Below are 19103 nucleotides of genomic sequence, written 5' to 3'. Positions count from 1 at the left end.
CTTAGAAGAACAATCCGATATCATGTCAGGAGAGCTGGAAGAGTTCAACTGTCTTTTTAAAGATGTTCTCTCCCTTTAAAACTCAAACGACTTAAAAGGCCCTGAATACTGATTGTGTGAAAACATAAATGCTCTTTTAAAAGCTGAGTCATATTGGGAGTGCCTTTTCCTTCTTTCCCCTGTAACACCCTTGGAAAGAAGGTTGAATCCTATTTGAGCGCCGCTGTGCAGTGAACAGTATCCCATACTCCTGATGAATGGAGCTCCTAGCAAGACGGTGGCAGGGAGGACAGCTCCAATGTTATCGCACAGCGCCTCGAAGCACTACACTTCTGAGGACCCGCTCACCTGGGAGGGCCCAGCACATTAGGGCCTTCATCAATCACACATAGGCCCGTTTCCACAGGCAGTAGCATGGACAGGCCTGACACAGCATTAAACAGAGGACTGCTCCCAAAATATGGCTGGCTACTGGTACTGACCAGTGTCCTCTGGTGGGGAATCGTGTTGCGTAGATGGGAAAGAAAACTGCAAAATATTGAAACCATGATTGCTGTGTAACTTTTATCTTTGTTTACAATGAAGAAAAGTTACTGTTAATGCAAATAAACACCCCATTGTTAGGATAATATGGATATTAATAGGAATCGTTATTCAAGCAAGGAGACATGTGAGTTTTATACAAGGCAAACCTTTAGACCTGTACAAACCTACTTGTCTGTGCCATAATTAGTCTTTGGGGACCCCCAATACCTTTTTAATAGAGTCATACTATCCCTGCTGTTGCCGGACGTTTTCAAAGCACGAGCAATCAATGCAGAGTTAATGAACCCAGTCCTGGGGCTCCTGTAGCCCACTGGAGGCACACGTTAAGAGGCCCCCATACCTGAGAGATCCATTTAAGGGTGAGATATTCCAAGCGGAATTGCCTATTGGTAGCCAGGCCACAGTTTATAGGGGTCAGAACAATTGGGAGAAAAGCACACCCAATCTTTCAGGGGTCCACATGCGCAGTAACACTGTCAACACACAAGGGAGAGCAGGACCCCTGACGGTCGGTCATGGGGCAGAGCCTATGCCAGAGCCTCTCACCTTCTCTCATAAATCCTTACAATCTGAACTCCCACTGAATGTTGTGGGAAGGTCAGGTGTTTGGTGCTCTCTCCGGAGAGGCCAGCGTTGTCCTGCGTGCGCCTATTACTGCAGAAAGACCCGACACACTCTTGACCTCTTCAAGTGCGTGCTACTGGTTTCATATGATACCCAAAGCAGTGGAGTTTGCTCCTGAGGGGGAAGTTTCACTCAATACACTCAAGTTGAAAACATGATCAAACTATTAAACATGCCCATGGAAGAGAATAAACGCTGATTAGAAAAATGAAATAAGAATAAAACCTTCCACCAAATGGCAACAACTGTCGAATAGGGCTGCCAGCACACTGCTAGACATGTTGGTACACTGTTATGTACTGTGAGCAAGGTGTGCTGTGGTATCTGGCCTTTCTAGGAGGTGGAGCGTGCCTGTCTGCTGTCTGCTGGTTCAGCTCTGAGGCTGTGGGAGAATATTAGGGAAAGCAGCTATTTGGCTTGGCCCAGATGGGACATGTGTACTGCACTACAGCCGGCTGGATAGGTGGATGTGGGCCCTGGAAGTTGGCATAGTGCATACATACTCATTATAAAAAGCATACACGCACACACAGTCTACACCACACAGACAGACACACACACACACACACACCTCTGGTGGATCCATTCCCAGAATACTTTGGAATAAAACCAGCTGCATGTACTGTATAGAGTGTATGCAGGTTGGCCATTTGGTTTGGCATTGCCAATAGACTGGAAACATGTCATGTGACTTCTGGAAAAAGCGGTTCCCACCAGCCTTATGTCTCCATGCCAAACTGAGACACGGGCGATAGAATGCGGCACAGTCTGCGACTATTACAAGCTCCAAAACAAGTTCAATCATTTATTAATTTAAGATACCTGCCAGTAGGTGGGTATGTTAATTTATACTTTTAGCAAATTATCTTTGTGTTACCTCGAGACAAAAAATGTACAATCATCATATTATATAAGCTGTATGCTTGCGTGAGTTGAAATAGTTTAGACTACAGAGAAACATGGTGCTAATGGGCCAACAGCACCAAGTTGACCCAGCAAGATGGCAGTTCACCTGAGCTGAGAAACAGGTCAACAGAAACACAAGACTGCTGCCTTTAGAGGGATTTAGACCTGTAGACTTGCAGGGGCCTACACTGACACTGACAGCTTTATAGAAGCATGACACTGGCAGGACTGAAGCAGTAAAAACACTAAGACAACATACACCTTCGGAAATAATGATTCTACCAGCAAGTACGGTAAGCTTGTTTGTGTGTGTTAGTATGCATAAAGTAGTGTGCGAGAGCCACAATTTGGCATAAGCATCCACAAATCTCCATGTCTACATGCTTGTGTTCATGCAAATGCAAATGGAAAAAGTAACGTCTCTATTCACACAGGGTCAAGTGAGCGAATAATTATAGGAGGTGGCCTTTTCTGGAGTCTGTTTATAAGGGAGCGTGTCAGTGACAGAGAATGTCATGCCTGCTTCATAAATACAATACCACCTTACCTTTCTGAAGCGAGCAAAATGCAAGTCAAACTTTTAAGTGACTCCTGTGCTTCCACAGAGTGAAGCAGAGCCAAACATGGCCAACTATCTCCATTAAAAGCCATCGACACAAACAAAGAGGCATGTGCACGTAAGCACACGTGAAAATACAAACAAGGTGATAAAAAAAAGAGGCTGATGTCAGAGTCACCGGCACGTTCGGGCCGACACCTCCTGGGTGACACACTGCTGCTCGCAGGCCAGGGCTGCTGTGTTAGCGAGCCACGGTACCACAGCCACAGAGGACAAAGACAGCCTTCATGTGGTGTTCACTCAGCCCTGGAGACTACTTCTGGTTTTGTGTGTCTGGAAATGAGAATGCGAGTTAGCATTGAGACCCCCATCTACCCAAAATCAAGCACGAGTTTATTTACACAATCGACATTTACTGGAATTTACATTGTCTTTCTTTCCCACTGCTGCTCCAGCAATTCTATGCATGTATACATTTCCTATCCTTTCAATTTGGGATGGGATAATTGCAGAGGAGCAAGGGTGCAGTATGATTTCTACAACAAGCAAATAGTGATTACCCTCCGTGGGACTTGGTTTCAGTTTTCAGTAAATTCTATAATCACAAAGACAAGGCCATCACCAAGGTAGCTCTCAATTTCAACAAGTAACGGTTTCAGTTTCTGATACACAAAACCTCTCTCCATCTTGAACACCACCACAGAGGAAATATTAGTTCCTTAATAAAACATAATTTTGTCTGGAGGCTGAGCCTGGAGGCCCAACACAAATAGATGTTGTCTTGTCATGTTTGCAATGCCATACCACTGAGGCCGGGATCCATTTCATTCTGTTTTCATAATGAGAGGATTGCTCTGTCTGTGTCCGCCGTCTCTCACTTCAGTTTGTCTTGAAAATGGAGCCGCATTCCACACACACTGTCACCTAAATTTGCCAGCCTGATTTGAGGCCTGTTCTTGAGATGACAATATTAATTAAGGGCTAATTAAAGTTATGCAAACAAAAGCTCATATTCATGCGCCCGTCGGCAGACAGAAGTTGTAAGCTGTGTGTAATTAAATACCGTGACACCTCTCGGCCTGCGAGCCCACCGTAGGAAACCCTCCACAACATGAGACGCATTCCAACACATACGTTTGTGTGTCTTGGAGTCAGTCAGCCCTCATTGTTCGAGCGTGACCAGGCCACCAGAGTAGAGGAGGAATTATACAAACGTCCAAAAATATGACGCAACTGTAGAGATCGATTCTTCTACACACAGTGCGGTGGCCCATAAAGTGCAGAGATGCATTTTGTGGGATCTTCCATTTAGTATGGTGTCTTCTGTATTGACACGTCTTGGTTTTTAACCATCCAAAGTAATTAAATAGCAAGAAAATGTATTGTTCAAAGAACGCAATTTACATTTTGCACTTACATACTTTTCAATACATCTATTTTCTGGACCTGGCTGACAAGAAAGAACCAATGAGACCACTGCAATGGCTGTAATGCTTACTTTTGTCATTGCTGGGCTGCATTTTAACAATGTGACATCTTGAGGCGGGGCACCTCAGACATAACACACCATTTAAAGCGAGCAATAACAAAACATTGAAAGACTACAACAGATGAAGTCTGTTCTTGTTTAGGAAGAAAGACACAACTGTGCTGTGGTCAAAGACAGATGAAGGCAAATGGTTTTAAGATGCTCTGTGTTTTCCAGACACTCGGAGGTAAAGAATTACATTATCTTGACCGAAGGGGTTGCCTTTTGCGGCTATCTTTGCAGGTCTGTCTTTGAAGTGATTCCCCAGGAGTAGTTTGAGGCATGTCGAAGCTCTTCCGCTTCTCTTTTCCTCTTTCCTTTGATGTGAGTCCAGCGGAGACATCTCTCTTTTCATTTTCCGGAAGTGTTAAAGGAAGGAGGGGGTGGAAGCGACCTGCAGCAGAAAGGAGCGGACTCCATGGTGTTGAAATGCCGCATGAGCTAATGCAGAGTTAAACACAACAAGTGCACTAAATAAAGAGATGTTGCAGGCCTCTCTGTCTGTTCACCCACGCACCTCGCTGTACAGGCTGCACCAGTGACAAGCATAGGAACAACTTACAGTGATAAGACGCCCAACTTCCTCACAGCCGCCTCAATGGGACAGCTATCTTATCGGGGTAAACAGCTCCAGAGGCTCAGATTGTTGCATCCATTCACTTTAAGATGTTATTGAAATGTTTCCAAAATGTCACTGTCCAAAGTCAAAACATGAAATTCAGCGGTACAGTAAGTGTGTATGCACATTCTTCTAAACACTGAAATAACAAGTGTATACGTTTCAACCGAATTTGTTGCTGACAGGTAAGGCCTGAATGAACAGGCTCACACATGACTGGCTCTCTTTTTCTGTCCATCGTCCTCAGTGTTTCATCATGGCCAATACTGCACAGTTCCTGTTATGCTTACAGTAATTAGTACATGCCTATAAAATCATAACATAAGCAGTGTCAGGTTCCTGGTTCCCAAAATGCTCATTTCTAAAACAAATCGTTGCTGGGAAAGTGAGGTTTTTGAAACGGTGGTGACCGTGAGGGTGGCAGTGAGTATGGTGGGCAGTGTTTGGCAGCGGTGCAGCCTTGTGGGTTTGAAGGTCCCCTATGTTTATGCTTTTTTTCAGACACTGTATTGGCCCCCGGGCTAGGCCCCTGGAGGGCCCCTCCTGGCTGTTGCTCTTGCTCCTGTCCGCTTGCTGCGACTGCTCCATTATAAATAAGCAGCTGTAGGCCTGGACCTGTGCTCTGCATACTCTCACACAACCTACTGTAAATGAGAGAGGAAGTTGCCCCAGTCCAGCACTTCACACACTTACAACCTGCCACACTTACTGTGTTACGCAACGCTGGACAAGGCCAGCTTTGGCCTTGCTATATGTAAATCATATAATGGATATTGGGCCCTCACCTGCAATGTTTCACAATTTTGTGTTGCCTGGCTAAACCTTTGTGTTTACGAATATGAATAGTTGACAATAAACATGTTAAACAATGTGTTGGATGATTTCTGCCTGTCCTTTCCATTAACCTTGCTAGGTTGCAATAGCTAATCATTTTAATAAAATGACCATTATATTTGGTTTCCATGGGGTACTGCATAAATAAATGAGCAGACGTTTAAAGCCAAATTAATATACCTCCATTACACATTCCAATAAAACTCTGAAGAGTAATTGTCATTATCGTGATAAATCATCTACAAAAATAAAATGTCAATCATGATTTACATTGGATTGAGCTCTAATGTTATTTGTCTGGTCATATTTAATAAATGGGGCCTATTACAGACAGTAGATGTGGTGTGAGAAACTATACCGACCAAGAATGTCTGCATAAAACATTCAAGTTCCTACATGATTGAAAAGGGTGAATTGAAAGAGCCCAGAATAAAGAAAAATATTGTCAGACATAACACCTCTAACCAAGAAATAACAGCATGAGAGAATCCTGCCTTCTGGACCCATTAACACATCACTACAGCATATATTGTGGTTATAACAGTTTTTTAGAGATCATTAAGCTACAGAAATTTCATATGCCAAAAAGCTTACTTTTGACACCATGGGTACACTTGTACAATCTTCAGATCCACACTCCCCTGGACCGTATCAGAGCAAGCTAGCTGGAGGGTACTTCCACGCTTCACAGAGGTATCAAAACTTTGACATCAGCAGCAGCGCCTCAGTCACGCCGCTAAGTCTGGCCTTTTCCTGACAGATATAAACACACAGATATAAGTTGGCTTCTCGCAGTGAGAGGTTCATTTTCAGGGAATGCTGAAACCACAAAGCGTCCATATAACGCACATAGAGCGTAAAAGACCGTTGGTTAAATGGGCCCTAGAAGGCACCTTGGGAACAATTCCCTTTTAGCTGAAGCTTAGAAAATTTTGGTAATGGCTGTGGGGCCTACCTGGACTTATAAGAGGCCCTGATGACGGACCTTTGGTTTGCTATAGCCATACTCTTCAAACCCATGCAATCAACACTTCTACTATATTTCATCTCGATTAAGGTCGATAGTGGTGTCGACATTAAGTTGCCTGAGCAAGTTAAAGAGGAAGAGAACTCCTGGAAATAGTACCGTCCCTGTGTGAACTGACGGCTGTGTTAAAATCCTTCTTCCATCTCACCTCTTTGCACAATAGTAATGAATGAAGAAAAAGACGGACTGAAAAAAAAGACTTTGCAAAAATCTCCCCACTCACACTCCTTTACACGCTTTTTCTGGCATGCTGTGTGAATATGAAATGCAAAGCAAACTTGGGGCTAGGGAAGCATCATTAAAACGTTGCCTCCAGCTGCCTGAGCTATTACATAAAATGCCAATGCTGTCTGCTCCTCTTTTCATGGGACCCTTGTATTATAAACATTTTCATGGTAAATGACAACACAATTTCACTAAAAGAGTTTATTCTGCCAATAAGCTTGTATCTTTGTGTGTTTGTGTCTGCAAACCCGACCCGACAGTGCAGACATACTATCATGCCAGATGTCTTGGAGTTAGCCCACGCAGCCTCCACTGGGTCTCGGGGGAGAGGCCAGACTGTGTGATGGCCAGAGGGAAAAAGCTTGTGTGGCTCTAAATCTCTTCTGAACATATTTCTAGTTAGCGTCTAAGGAGACATTAAGTATGGTGTTCTTTGTTAATAAATAATAATAATACATTCTATATATTGGCTGCTGTCTGTTGGCTCTTAAACTCAATGGAAAGAACTTTTTACTTGTGACCTTTGGCACTTTTGTTGACGTAGAAAACCACTTGTCCTGCACTAATCCTTTGTGAGTCCAAGATCATTTCTCCCTCCATTAAACACAGAATGTGAATATTGCAACACAACATCTGATGCTTAATCAGCTGCGAGATGTATGCTCGGATATATGTGTGTTTTCCAACATGCATGTGTGTGCGTGTGTTTGTGCGCATATGCTTGCAGCCTGTGAGTATTTACATGTGTACACTGGAGGAAGCAGGGCCTCCAGGAATTTGATACACCATCCCACTCAGGAAGAGAGCCCAAGTCTCACACCAGATAACACTTTAGTAGAGTCGGGCGCTGGATGTTTGGTTAAAGCCGCATGCATTATGCATGCCCTCTCACTGTAAAAGTCCACGTGTCAAAAGGCTCCCATCATCATCACTCCAGTCGACAGATCCGCTTCCATGGTACAGGGGTCCCTCAAGGAGACCCGGACTCAATATTGGAGGGGAAATCAGTCATGACACTAATGAGGACCAAGAAAAATGCTCTGAGATCCAGTCAAATTCTCCTTATTCATAATATTCTAGGGGGAGGTTATTTCGGATTGATTTCATCTGTCAAACAATCTATTCAAGTCATTTTCAGAAAATGTGTTGTACTTGAAGCACACCGCATATCGTCAAGACTTCAATCATGTGCAGTATCCTTTCTATTGCATGCTCTAACTCCTCATAAGGCCCAATGATACATACCTCCCTATCTTCCCTCCCATCTGGCCTCTTTCTCAGTTACATCTGCTTAGTTCCTCCTGGGGCCAGTGATGGTTATAAATTATCTGCTTGTGTCTTGGCTTGTTTTAGTAAACACAACCTTCTTTGCAACAATTAGCTTTCACGAGATTGTATCAGGTTTGGCATCTTCCGATGCAGGAAAGTTGCCACAGCCCTTCCGTCATGGGTTTCCAGTGTGAATCCGGTGGAGTTGTGCTGGGAACTGCCTCGCCAGCAGGTCGTCGCCTTTGACCTGCAAATAGCAGGAAGAGGAGGAAGAACCTGAGGTTTGACCCTCGGGGGGCCATTCCGAGACAGGGAATCTAGAGCACTGAAGGAACATGTGTGGTTTTGATATCCACTGTGCTGCTGAACCGGAAACAGAGGTGAATGGCATGGGGAATCATCTGTTGATCATCTGAGATATTGGGCTCCACCTGTACCCTATAGAAAACCTCCACACAACAGTTTTACAACAACATTTAAAAAGCTAAATGGATTATGTCTTTTGCTACAGAAGAGTACTTTTCTACTGTGGCATCTGTGTGATCTTTTACTTACAGAATAAAAGCATCAAAAGATATGAGAAGGTTATGGACTTACGGATCTATAACTGAATTTACCCAATGTGCTGCTGCAAAAAAAGCCAAATCAAGTTGGTTACAGTATGAAAAGAAAATGATGGATGAGCTGCAAATCCTTTGAATATTCAGATTTTTATATGCTAACTGTGAAGCCATGTCTTGGTGTGAGGTTGCTTCTATTTTAGTTGCAGGCGGGAAGGCTCTGGGGCAACAGCAGACACTGTGGCGCTGCAAGTTCCAAGCAATGTTAGCTTGGCTGTGCCGCTAGAGGGGTTTTACACCTGAATGTGAGAAGGCCCGGGGAGGTCAGAACCTTGTAAGCCAGAAGACCCCCTACAGCGCCTGTCCCAGCTTCAACTGCGTCTGCCTGCAGAACGCCTGTCAAAACAAGGATTTCTTTTGGTGAAGGGGCTTTAAGTGAGTCGTGCCTCTGACAGTGATAAATGGCCTTGTCCATCGAATATGAAATTGCGCCCACAAAAATTACAAACCGAGATAACTTTATTTGTACAACGGAGCTGGCAATAAATTCAAATTCAGCACCTGATGAATTGGCACATAAATGATCTGTGTTCTACTAAAAAAAAAAAAAACCTCAATCGGTGATTCTGTGGGGACTGAAGCAGCAACAGTGTGGTTTTCTGGTATTTAATAGCCTGTTTGCTTTCAATTGCTTCAAGAGTGATTACCCTTCTCTGCGATAACAAAGGCGTACCTGTCACTCGCAACAGAATCATGCTACAGTCATGTAACACGACCTGCTGAGTCTATGGGCTGTGAACAGCAGCTTTATTGATTTTTTTGGAGGTGGTTGATATTGTCCCATTTAGAGTGGCGCGTTGTATCTGTTTTCCAGGATTCCAGCCATGTGCGCTAAAGTAAACAAATTGAGTGAGGGGGTATGGTCGGGTTTTCTGGAGGTGGGGTCATGTTGTAGGTTGTGACACACACAGATCTTGTCAGGATCAGGAGGAGCATGTTGGGTTGATGACAAGGCAGAGGTGGTCAGGAAAAACCTGATCTCTTTCCTCAGGGAGGACCAGTGTACTGTGGCTTCCTGTTTAGGGGGACAAAGCCACGGTGTGCCTCAAGACGCTCTATCACCTCCACCATCCCACGTCAAGCCACATCACCTCCCACTCCACCCCATTCATCCCCACCTCCGCGCGCGCTTTGATTTCCAGCCAAAGCAAACAGCAAACTACTGGCAGCCCGCAGTCCCCGTTCCCATGGCGACAGAGCACAAGGACACAGCGTCGGCCTTGATGATTTGGATCTGCAGGGACGGACAAAGAAGTCGATTCAGAGCCAGCCGAGAGATTTGGATGCAGAGCTTTCTGCTGGACACTGGGCCTGAATACACCAGGAAAAAAAGAAAAATCTGCAGCGTGCAAGACTTATCGCATCCAATCAACCAAGTGATATTTACACATCCTGTCACTTGGAGGAGCCTCGCCGAACAAAGAAGCAGCTTGTCAGGGCTGGATGGGACCAGTAATAGGGGTGTAATGGGGAAGGATACAACTCCAACAAGTGTAATTAACTCTGTGTACTGTTGAGAGAGTCATGCTGTGTCTGGTCTAAAAAATACAGTGAGGCTGTCATAGTAAAGAGGCTGAGGACTTGTAATCTTCTATATGGTTTCAATTTATAGTGACCTCTGTGATAAAATAATCAACTACGTCTCGAGGTGACCTCCAATTGTGGGAAGAAGTGTCCATGAAAAATGTCTCACCAAAGTTAGTATTATGCGATCGAGCAACGCTCTGTAAATATTTAATGATTCGGGGTGAAGAATGAATGTTGAAAGACTTAAATGTTCACGTCTCTATAATCAATTACTTCTTTTTTCTACGCCTTTCTTTAAGTTGATAGAAAGATTTGAAAAAATATATAAGATTTGGACGGTTGATTTAAAATAACTCCCAAATTGTAATTTAATTCAGTCACAGATTGTTACTCACATAAATTTGCTTCTGACAGCACTATAAATCATTAGTTGTTCATCTAATCTGCCATCGAGATTATAACACAAGGAAGAAAGTGTTTTTTTTCTCTAATTAGCAATCTACCAAGTAATAATAATTTTAGATTAGGCAATGGGAATTTTGAAGTATGTTCATACAGCCTGAATCTCCCTGGGACAACTTAAAGTTTCCATGAAACATCATTCAGGTCTCCATGCTTCCCCAAAGTCCTTAATACCTGTTAGGAAAAGTTTAAAGTTAGTCTTAGACTGTTTAAGTTCTCAAAACTAATTTATTTCTTAAATGTCATATTTTAAATAGTCAAGGGGCCACTGAAGAAACTAGCAGACGACAAAGGGTGAAATGCTTCTCTTGCAATTAAGCACAACTCAAGCACTTTCTATTAACGCCTAGGGGAAAAGGCTGAGATATGTGATCTGTAACTCAGACAATTTGTGCCAAATAAAACCTGAATAAATCAAAGCCATATTTCAGCGTTGCCTCGCTGAGATGTAAATCTGGGTCTCAGAAAGGCTCTGTGGCCTCGCCCCGGGACTGGAGGTAGTGTATTATTGTTGATTAAAATGGATTATGGGGGAGATTACAGTCTGTCTCCTCTCAAAGTCCGCTCTAAACTAGCCAAGCGCCAGCAGTCCAGGTCAATCTGAAGAGAAATAGACTTTCAAACCAGCTCTACAGTCTGTCTGACCGAGTGTGGTTTCAGTGTCACAGTGGCTTTTCTTTTTTCATTGGACCACAGAGAGGGAGAGGGGTTGATTGAGAGAGGTGGAGAGAGAATTAAAAGAAAAAGAAAGCGGGTGAGTGTGTGTGTGAGAAAAAAAAGTAAAGTGATGTATGACACCCAGACAGAGGGAGCAACAGCTATCAACATGTGCCTGCGACTTCAAACTGACCACTCCTGGTTGCAAGTGGGCAGAGAGCTTGTGGATGGTGACCAGTCCTCACAGACATGGAAAGATTGTTTTCGCATCTCCGCTGGAACGCACAAGTTAATGCCAAGACAGCTTTGTAGAAGCTCTATCAGTGAATAAACTAGCCTAAAAGCTCCATGATTGTCATTCATGAATGAATAAATCATCGGACTAAGAGTCAGTCTACAGCCTCCCTGGTGAGTTTGTACTGTACATAAGCACAGCTTTGAGTTAAATGCTAACATCAGCATGCTAACTGTGCCACAGTGACAATACTTAGCAATAATTAGCTGGCATGTGTACCATCTTCACCATATAGTGTTGGCATGAGTGTGTTAAAATGTTAACCTTGTTCGCCATAGTATAGCATGTTGGCTTGTTACCATGTTCACCATAGTTGCTAAACAGCACTAAACACAAAGTACAGCTGATGCTGACAAGAATGGCATTTAGTTTAGCAGGTAGGCTACAATTCAGCCGGATTGGGCTTGAACGTTCTAACCCCGGCCGTCTTTGTTCAAGACTGCACACTGAATATCCTCGTCTTCTGACTGGTAAATGTGAAAGAGTTGCTCGTAGCCTTCTAATCCCACTCTTACGGTTTGGGTTGTTCAGCTTTTAAACATAGTCAGATCATTGTTTGAATGTGTCTGTGCAAACAGCTCCGCCCTGAGAGTGAAGGTTTTGTACAAATAAACTGAGCTAAATATGCTGCAAACAAGTATTGTATTTATAAGACAACTTTCTCAGAGTGCGGCGAGAATTATCCTTAATCGTGCTACTCTGTTTGAATTATCTGGTTGTACGCGTTCAACTGCATTTAGTTGTACTGGTACTTAGGCTACTTGTATAATGTCAATCCAGTTGAATATATTTTTCATTAATATCATTAAATCTTCACCACACATCTGATCACTGTTGAATTAGTTCTTAAACAGCATATAGCCCTAATATCCCACTTTGTCAAATAATTTTTATTCTAGGTCTGTTGTATGTCTCAATATGTCTCATAAGATTTAAGGTCCAATTAAGATAACAGGCACAAGGTCATAAAAAAAGACACTTGCTGCAATTGACTTGATTACCCCTGGTTTAGCTAGAAAAATCTTGAGGGATGGCTGAAGTGTGTGTAACAACCAGAGTGGTTTTGTTGTCATAAGGCCGTATTTATTTCTGTTTTTAATTAAGGAAAATGATTCCCATCTGTTAAAAGGTTATTGTTGTACCCGTTATAAAAGGTTTTAGCAGAACAGTTGATTAATTGAGCATGTCTTCAGTGCTGCACTCGAGCTGGAGCTAACCAACCAATTATCATAATCCAGGGCTGTTTATTTTTTCTCCGCTGCCAGTCATGACGCGTCGGCTGAGCCGGTGGTTTTACACTGCAAGGCCTGGTGACAGGAGATGCTCAGTAGCCAGTGAAACGGAGGGAGGAGGCAGGACAGGGTCTGTTCAGTCTGTCAGTCATTTCAAATGCTGTAATGACGGAAAGCTGATCTGTCTAGGTTGGCTGAGCAAGCTGTGAAGAAAGCACTCATACATTCAGAATTCTGAATTTGCTGTACCAGCTATGATTTGTGATTCTTATTTTCAGATTCAATTTGTGCTTGTTAAATATCCCAAGGCCACACAATGAGACAACTTTGGTACAGAATCAACGGAGTATTAACAAGTAATACTTTCACTTTCTGCTTTGGTGCGCTCTCTCTCTCTCCACTCGCTTTTAGAACAACTAAAGTCTCACTTAGAAGTTGTATCTGACTGCACTGCTGATGCAACAATTTTGTTAATTCTGGAATTGGATAGGAATTGTGGAGCTACCGTTCCCTTTTCAAAACGTTGGAAATCGGCTAAAATAGTATCATAGTATTTGTATTGGCCAAGAAGCAGTCAGGTTTCCACGAGGCTCTTCATTCGATGTCATTTTGCAAGCCACTGAGTTTAGATGACACATTTGCTGTCTCCCATTCCAACTAAGTGGGCTTAGTCGCATTTGGTGACCAATGGTGCTGCGGCATGTCAACAAATGGCGAGTGCATCAATCAAACTTTGCCCACAATTGTTTTGTTTTCCAACGACATGAAGAATTAACTGTATGCCTTCTATTTTAATTTTTGGCAAGGGAGAGTAAATGTCAGAGTTAATAAGAGGTTATCAGGAAGGAAAAAGTAATTAAACTCCCTCCCCTCAGAATGAGTCCTTTTACAGCACATGCTGGCGGATATTTCTCCCTTTTCCTCTGTCTAGACACGCGGGGCAGGACTTTCAGCTTGCATACTGGACAAAACAGCCATACAGGTCTCTAGAGAACCGTGAAGACCTATCCGACATTTTGGACTTCTCTGACCTGCGTTATATTCGTGAAAGAAACTGGAGAAACCCCCATGCATGTGTACATGTGTACTACTAGCTAGTCAATACAGCGTGGTTAAAAAGGCCTTAACTAAGTTTTTGTAAAGGGCTAACTGTAACAGAAGCCACACAAATGGCTGAATTCAAGAGCTCCATCATCCCCAACGTTGAGCCGGTAGACTGGTAATTTTGGGCTACTGTGTAGGTAGCAAGTCACCAGTTTAACAGTCGTCAGTGAGGAAATTAAATTTCCTTTCCCACTCTACATGTTTGATAATGGCCTCTTCCAGAAACCTGCTGCCTCCTGACCTTTGCTTCCACCTGTTATAGTCATGGTCTGCCTCATGTCACTCACCTCATAACATTGACAACACCACTACACCAGGCGTTAATTGCCACATTCACTCCCTACTCAGTGTCCCGACAAATAATCCTGGACGGCTGGCAACATGCGTGCCCTCACATTAAACCAGTGGCACAACTAGTATCTCTGTGTTGAAGTTAACGACAGCAGATGTGATCATTTTCCCAGCATATAGTTACACCTATTTTCTATGTTTTTTGTTAACTAGATTTCCAGGTTCGCTCAACAGACACCGTTAGAACCACTCGTAAAGTTTTTCTCAGGGGGAAACACAATATATTGTTTGTTTGCTTTTACTTGGGAACAACTTGGTGAGAAATTGGAGCTATCAAAAGAGCGTGTAAAGTTGTGTTGGATCTGCAGGGACGGACAGTGAAAGTTGATTTATATAATACATCAGAGGGTCAGCTTATTTATACATCTATACAACATCTCTTTGAATAAGAAAGGTAAATATTGCTTGGAAGACTGACATCCATTACTTGAAAACATTATAATATCATCATGGCAAAAACATTAAAAAAATCAAACCTGCCTTTCTGTACAGTGTGAAAGGTTGGTCTGTTGTGTAAATTGAGGGTTAAGTCGTCCATGGAGGAGGTTCAAGGCTGTGACCCCTCATATTCTTCTCTCACAGAGGACTGTAGGCAACTAAAGGATCATTAATTGTCAAATCACACCGAGACCCTAAACATCAGAACATCCCACGAGATTCCTGTCAGCAGAGACGAAAATATGAATGTTAAAGTCAAACATATATATTCAAATCTTACCCATGAAAATATTGTAGCTTTTCAAGGAAAACTATAATTTGAATAATTGTATTCAGCATATCAGTGGTATATGATAAACACAAGCACTTTCTGAGATATAATGTTACAAGTTAAGATATCTGTTAATATGAGCATTTCAGCAGCTTATCAAATTCCTACACTGTACCCTCTCTGCCAAGAGACTATTTGTCTTATCATGTACAGTATCAGACTGTGAAACTGGAGCAATAACATCCTTGAGTGTGCCTGGCCGGGGCAGCAGCAGCCGTCTGTGGAGGAAATTAAAGTGAAATACATCTCCTTGCTTGGCTCTTGCCCTTCATACACCCATAAAGCACTTTTCTGCGACTGTCATTTTTACAGCCTACACATAGCTTAAGGAGGTTTTTCATGTGGCTTAATAAATCTATGTTAAAATATTTGAGATCTGCCTAGCAACAACAAACATGGCGAATGCATGAAGCATTGCTGGCAGTAAATGAATGGGGCTTGGTGTGTGTTCAAAAATCAGAAAACTGCATTAATGCCACAAAAAAAGTGAGCTCAACAGCTTCAGTTCACTGTTAACTTTTTATCATCATCCTCTCGAAGTCTTACATAGTAATTGGTCAAATTTTAAAGAAGTCTTCAGCTTCTGAAGCTCAGGTTGGTCAGAACAAGCCTGCCCTCACACTGAATGGACCTTTTCATCCATGACAGAATGAATCAGATGCATAATTTGGAGAAAGCTGCTGACAGAAAATCAGTTAGGAAAATATTTGGACTTTCGTACGCTCCCCCAAACACATCACATGTTAAAAATACAGAAGTTCCTCGCACATGCGTGCGAGATGCAGGAGCCAGGGTGCCGGGCCGCCCTCTGCTCTCACTCCATCCGCCCCACACGCTCTGTAAATATCCCATCATCCCCAGGTGGTGGAGACACTAGTCAAGGCCAGGAAACTGCCAGCATGACAGACACATGTCTTACACGGCTACTCCATCTTCCCCACCCCCATAAGCAATACTTCAGATCCCATCCTCCATTATCAGACCCCAAAGCTGATGATGTAGACATTCTGGCATATTTCCCATTAAAGTGTCAATTGTGACTCTATAGGTCATGCCGACATTGCACAATGCTCTTTTCCAAGTCCTACAGAAAGTACAAAAACAAAAGTAGCGTATGTTGGGTTACATCATTGGCGCTTCCTTAGTACCTTGGATATCATTAGGGTGAAGGTCTCAAAGGACTGTCTGCCTTTTCAGGAGACTAACTGCACATTAGAAACACACTGCCATGGAAATAAAACGGGATCACAAGTTTACAATTTCTGCAAGTGGTTAAGGTTTTCCTGGCAGATAAAAAAATGCAATAAATGTAGAACAAAGTAACTCTAACCCTCTGTTTTACCAACCCTCAGTAATAATTACTATTCTCTCAACCGATACCACAAGAGCAACATTAATAATGCATGAAATATGAAGCTGCATTGTCATTTTGAAAGTACATAACATTGAAGTTAAAAAGATGAAATTGAAAGTAAAAAACCTTTGCCCTTGTATTGAAAATATAATTTAACATTGAAAGTTATCAAGAGATTTTATACTTGATTACTATCCAACATAGGACAATACATATCACAGCATGTATAATTTCTTATTTGTAAAGAGGAATCTGGTAATCATGGTTGCTTCAGGGCTTACCATAAAGGTTTGTATATTTTTGATGAATAAATCACTGATTAATTAAGTGAAGTCCCGTACATGACTAAGCACACTACTAATTTCTAGTAAAATGCTGTGAGTGCAAATATATTTGACTTTTGCAGAGTAATTGTAGATTCAGCTGCAGCAAAAGAAAACAGGAAAAGCGTATTCAGATTGAATGGCTATTGCTGTAAAAAGTACAATGCTGAAAATGTGTCAAACAATTTGACAATCTTAAGGCTTTAAAATTACATTTTTGTATTTTACAATAAGGTCTTCTGTACTTTCTGTTTCATATGTGAACATTTAGAGAAGAGTTTTGTTTTTACTGATGCAGTGGGACTGTATATAATAAGGCTGCCATGGTCCATAAATGTAAACCAGCATGGCTTTTCTGAGAGAGAAATATACGGTCCGGTTACAACAGAAGCCTCAGAGGATTAGTATTTCTCTAGAAACATCCTTCAAGATGATGCAACAGGTCAGTAGTCCGACACTTGGCTCCACTGAGATAAAGGCCTGAAAGAAAACTGGTTTATGTCATTTCAAATGGATCCTTTCTGCTGTTAGATACTGACTGCACAAAACGGTTTGTGCTTTCCGACTGCAGCTCGTTGGTGCTGAGCTCTCATGAGAGACACCCCTGAGGTAATGCATCACAGTCACTTCAATGCTTGAAAGACTCAGAGGAAAATAAAAGTGTTCACAGTGGACCTGGGACTAAAAGATATGAACCAGAAACCTGTGTGTATATGGATGTGTGTATTTGTGTTGTGCATGTTCATGTGTGGGCCCTTGTCCGCTACAAGCAATTTATAAAATTGCTACTATTCATGCAGACCCGAAAACAATAGATTTCATATGTTTGCATATGTTGAGATAGTACTATGGTGAATTTAAAGGCCTAATGACTTGAGTTGAAATCACTGGAGTATTTGGAATCTAAGATCTGATAGTTATAGTTAGTGACACAGTTGCTTGAAAAACTTAAGCTCTAAAGTTACAGAAAACAATGTCTTAAATGCACAACTCATAATCTTTAACCACAGTAACCTTCTGCAAATGAGCTGCAAACATGCGAGATAGACATCATGGAGATACTGAACAAATTCTCTGATCTGTGGATGAAGTGGCCAGTTCAAGCATTAAGAAAACAGGCTACATTTATGTGCTATTAGGACCATTTATTTTCAAAGAGATGGAAACAACAAGCTGATTAGTTTGACATTGCACCGCCCTCATTGCAATCTACAGTGGAGAGCCTGTTTGTGTGTTAGGCCAAACTGAGGAAAATATTCTTGTTTTAGATTGGATAATAACATTGCAAATCTGATAAATTCAATCTAACGCAGAGACTATTAGATCCGGTGAATTTAACACTGAATAATGGTCATTTAGCTTTGACCACCAGCTCGGGGTGCATTCAAAGGTTGTATATAGTAGTTTAAAGGATGAGTCCAAACTTATTTTAAATAACATACTGTAATTAGTAGACTTGTTACTCTTTTGAATAAGAAATTACAAAAACATAATTAAGTAGTCTGAATGCCTTATAATTTAAAAAAAAAAAAAACCTTCATTACACTTATATGTAATTTAAGAACTTTCATTATTATTTTATACTTCCTACTTACTGTTACAACATGTTGCAAATTCCATACCAAACAAAACAGTGTGTGAGTACGTGTGTGTGCCGGTTTCTTTGTGCGTGTATGTGTGATGCTGTACTCATTAGAATTCCTCAGAGATAATCCCATAATTAGAGCAGATAGCACAGGAAGTTTATTCAGGTGGGCTTTTTAAACTGCCTTGTCTATCCACTCTACTGCATGAGACAGCCAAGCATAAAAGCATTGAAGTGAGAGCGTGTTTAGGTGCTTTCCACCGATACCGTAAGACTACGCACAAGAATCTGAATCAGAGAAACTTTATTTTTGCCGGTTAAATTCTGTCTGTCTGCTTGTGTCAAGTTGAAAAAGTGTATAGTGTATTATGCATTAACAAAACCAGCAGTCTGGATTTAACTATTTGATATAATATATCGTAACAATATCTAAATGTATCATAGCTTGCTTTGCTTTCATCAGTTTTATCCGAGCATCACGTGTAAAAATGAAAAGAAAAAAGAAAAAAAAAACATCTGGCTCGAGCTAAATCTAAAACTGACTAAAACTAAGTCAAGGCAGCACTTGTGGACACCCAAAACAAACTCTCTCTGGGTCAGAGACAGGAAGCAGATGGCCTTCCTTTGCTCTCCATGTGGGATCATATACTCTCCTTAAGCTCATTAACACCTACATTACAGTAGCCA

This window comes from Clinocottus analis, unplaced genomic scaffold (genome assembly GCF_023055335.1).
Source record: "Clinocottus analis isolate CAN_PGR_092001 unplaced genomic scaffold, fCliAna1.0.p SCAF_16, whole genome shotgun sequence".
NCBI lineage: Eukaryota > Metazoa > Chordata > Actinopteri > Perciformes > Cottidae > Clinocottus > Clinocottus analis.
Note: the sequence above shows the minus strand (reverse complement) of the source record.